General features: G+C 39.0%; 1 non-coding gene across 1 annotated transcript; it reads right to left on the bottom strand.

Annotated features, from left to right (window-relative positions):
- Positions 1–369: 369 nt before the first annotated feature.
- Positions 370–475, bottom strand: LOC114913800 (small nucleolar RNA R71). The gene has a single exon (XR_003799667.1). It is a non-coding gene; the product is annotated as a small nucleolar RNA R71 (small nucleolar RNA).
- Between the last annotated feature and the right edge of the window lie 3,819 nt (positions 476–4,294).

Genomic DNA, 4,294 nt, shown 5'->3' with positions numbered 1-4,294 from the left:
ACTGACCCACCACGATAATTAAGAGAGTATTTTACTCCCTTATCTTACACTTACTCGTCATGTATCCAGTCCCTCCTGTGGAGGTGGCACAATACGAAATCAAGTCCAGCATTATTCAAATGCTTCCATCATTCTATGGACTGACGAATGAGGATCCGTATAAACACTTGGATGAATTTCTTGAGATATACTCCACAGTAAAAATCCAAAACTTCTCCGATGATGCCCTCAGATTGAAAATGTTCTCTTTTTCACTTAAGGATAAAACCAAGCATTGGTTAAACTCCCTAGATTCCATAATCATTTCAACTTGGGACTGTCTTCAGAGAGAATTTCTTAAGAAATACTTTTCAATTAGAAAAATGAATCAAATTAGAAAAGCCATCACTAGTTTTTTCCAATTGGATGGTGAACTTTTTTATGAAACATGAGAAAGGTTAAGAGATCTTATTCATAAATACCCCCACCACGCTATCCCCAAATGGCAACTTATTCAGTGTTTCTACAATGGTCTATCGGAGAAACATCGATAAATGATCGATGCATCGTGTGGTGGGACATTCATGCTAACGAATGAGGATGAGGCTTGGCAGCTCTTTGAAACACTTAGTGAGAACTCCCTACATCACATATCTGCCATCTCTAGAGAACAACCCATGTCTCAATAGAAAAGAGGTGGAATCTATCAGATTGGAAATGTTATGGATATCCACAGTAAGGTAGATGAGTTGTCCCAAAAATTAGACCATCTTCTGAATACCGAACACTCTTCGATTCTACCTAATCCAGTGCAAGATGTTTGTGCATTGTGTGCAAGCCCGACTCATTTTGTTAGTGAATGTCCAACCGCATCTCAATTTTCTGAATTTGTGCATGAGCAGGTCTAGCAAGCTTAAGCCTAACAAGCTCGTAGATCAGAAAATGATCTATATTCGAACACTTATAAACTCGGCTGGAGAAACCACCCAAATTTTTCTTGGAGATCACAGCCAGTGGTTGGCCCTACTGTACCTAGATCAAATTATCAAGATCCAACATATAGGCATGGACCATACCATCAGTTTCAAAATACTCCTCAACCATCTATCACTAGTCACAGCTCAGCTTTTGAGGATAAGGTTCTAAAAGCGCTAGAACAATTAGAAGTCAACACCCAGACCCTTAACTCCCACACACAATCTATTGCTAAGCTAGAGACCCAAATAGGTCAACTAGCAACTGCAGTCAATAGGAGAGAAGGAGAAAAATTATCTAGCCAATTTGAGAGCAATCCGAGAGGATAATTCATGGTTGAGAGCTTCAATACTCTAGATACCTTTTCTGAACATGTCAAATCAATCATGACTCTCAAAAGTGGGAAGGTCATTGAACACACAAGTAAAATCAATGGGACCGATCCTAGATCTCTGACTAAGCCAAAATCACCTAAAAGCAAGGAGGACACAAAAGTAGAAAAGAGACCAACTGCACCGGAATCACCTTACTGGCCTAAAGCCCCATTTTTGAGTGCCCTAAAAGCCCCCACTCTTATGGATAAGAAAGGAGGAAGACTTGTTGAGATGTTGAAATTATTTAAGCAAGTCCAAATTAATCTCTCCCTTCTAGTTGCAATCAAACAGGTCCCAGATTACGCAAAATTTTTGAAAGAATTGTGCACCTAGAAATATAAATCTCGATCACAACTTTCGAAGAAAGTATGCCTCACTGAATAAGCTAGCTCTGTATTCCAGCATGCTACCCCTCCAAAGCTTAAAGATCCAGGTACCCCTACCATTTCTTGCATTATAGGAGATCTTCACATCGAACAAGCTCTCCTAGATCTAGGGGCGAGTGTGAACCTTTTACTTAGCTCGATTTATGAACTTTTTGGATTCGAAGAATTGAAACCCATATCGGTCACTCTATAGTTAGCTGATAGATCAATTAAGACACCACGTGAGATGATCGAGGATGTTTTGGTCAAGGTAGATGAGTTCTATTTTTCAGTTGATTTTTTAGTCTTTGATATGAAACTGAGTGGCAATCCAAGGTAAATTTTCATTATCTTAGGCAGACCCTTCCTAGCTACGGCAAATACGTGCATCAATTGTAGGACAAGAGTCATGGACGCATCATTTGGGAATAAGAAACTGAGATTAAATGTGTTTAGTGCATCCCAGGGACCATCAATGGATAGTTGCTTCAAGATAGATACATTCGAGGATATTATAGAGGAAGCAACATCAATGATTTTTGCACATGATTTTCGAGACACCCATTTGACGTACTTTAGAGTGGATGACTGTGATATGGAGGGAGGTAGTGAAGAAGTAAATATTTTAGTTGATACATCAAGTGATGAAACTACTCTCCATTGGACAATTAAGTATGAGCCATTACCAGCATTAGCCAATACACCCACAGTCCCATCATTAGAATCACCACCTGCACTAGAATTAAAGCCACTTTCGGTCACACTCAAGTATGTATTTTTAGGACCTAATGACACCCTTTCGGTGATCATTGCATCAGACTTAACCCCAGATCAAGAAGCACAATTGGTTGATGTTTTGAAAGAAAATAAAGAGGCTATCGGCTGATCCATTATCGATCTAAAAGAAAGTGATCCCTCCATCTGTATGCACCATATTCATTGCGAGGCAGATGCCAAACCCCATCGAAACATGTAGAGGAGACTGAACCCAAATATGCGAGAAGTAGTGAAGAAAGAGGTGGTAAAATGGTTAGACGCTGGAATCATCTACCCTATATCTGATAGTAAATGGATCAGCCCTACTCAAGTAGTACCTAAAAATGTAGGTATTACTGTGATGGAGAATGAAGAAGGTGAATTGCTTTCCACTCGCACACCATCTAGTTGGCGAGTGTGCATTGACTATAGGAAACTCAATGCCATTACTAGAAAGGATCATTTTTCATTACCCTTCGTCGATCAAATCCTAGAACGGCTAGTCGGTCAATATTTTTTTTATTTCCTAGATGGTTATTTGGGGTACAATCAGATACCTATATTTTCGGATGATCAAGAGAAGACCACCTTCACTTGCCCCTACGGCACTTTCGCTTTTCGATGTATGCCGTTCGGACTCTGCAATGCACCCGCTACATTTCAACGATGTATTTTGGCTATTTTTTCGGATATGATGGATAAATATCTCGAAGTATTTATGGATGATTTCTTCGTATTTGGAACTACTTTTGAGGATTATCTTCATAACCTCTCCAAAGTCCTTAAGCGCTACACGGAGATAAATTTTATTTTAAGTTGGAAAAAGAGCCATTTCATGGTTCGGAAAAGAATCGTATTGGGACATATTATTTTCGAAAGGGAGATTGAGGTAGATAAAGTAAAAATTGAGGTCATCTCAAAACTACCACCCCCCACTTCGGTTCGACAAATATGATCTTTCTTAGGTCACGCTGGATTTTACAAACGCTTCATTAAAAATTTTAGTAAAATATCGAGACCCTTGTGTAATCTGCTGGTCAAGGATACACCATTTATCTTTAATGAAGAATGTCTACAAGCCTTCTACACGTTATGAACAATCTTGACAACAACACCCATAATAAAATCTCCTGATTGGTCCTTCCCATTTGAAATCATGTGTGACGCTTTCAATTTTGCAATAGGGGCCATCTTAGATCAAAGAATCAATAAGGAGCTACATGTGATCTATTATGCTAGCAAAACTCTATCCGATGCTCAATTTAACTACACTACGACAGAAAAAGAGCTACTAGTGGTGGTATTTGCCCTTGATAAATTTCGTTCATATCTGTTAGGGTCTAAGATTCTAGTATATTCTGATCACGCAGCTTTGAAACATCTGCTCTCAAAGAAAGATACTAAACCATGATTGATCAGATGGATCCTTCTGCTTCAAAAATTTGATCTAAAAATTTGAGACAAGAAGGGTTCCAAAAATGTGGTCGCTGATCACATTTCTAGAATCTTAGTTGATCATACGATGGGTACAGATGAAGTCAAAGAGAAATTTTCTGACGAACAACTCTTTGCAACATCCTCTGACCAAATCTCATGGTTTGCCTACATCATTAACTACTTGGCAACAGGGCAAGTTCCTCTCCATTGGACAAAATAGGAGAAGGATCGATTCTTCTCACAGGTCAAACATTATTATTGGGAGGAACCCAAATTGTTCAAACATTATCCTAATCAAGTGATTCGACGCTGTGTCCCTGAGGGTGAGTATCAAAGTAAAATTACCTTTTGTCATTCTCATGCATGCAGGGGACATTTCAGTGAAAAAAAAATGACCGCAAAAGTGTT

Source organism: Elaeis guineensis, chromosome 12, assembly GCF_000442705.2.
Source record: "Elaeis guineensis isolate ETL-2024a chromosome 12, EG11, whole genome shotgun sequence".
Lineage (NCBI taxonomy): Eukaryota > Viridiplantae > Streptophyta > Magnoliopsida > Arecales > Arecaceae > Elaeis > Elaeis guineensis.
Note: the sequence above shows the minus strand (reverse complement) of the source record. Positions and strands in the feature narration are given on the sequence as shown.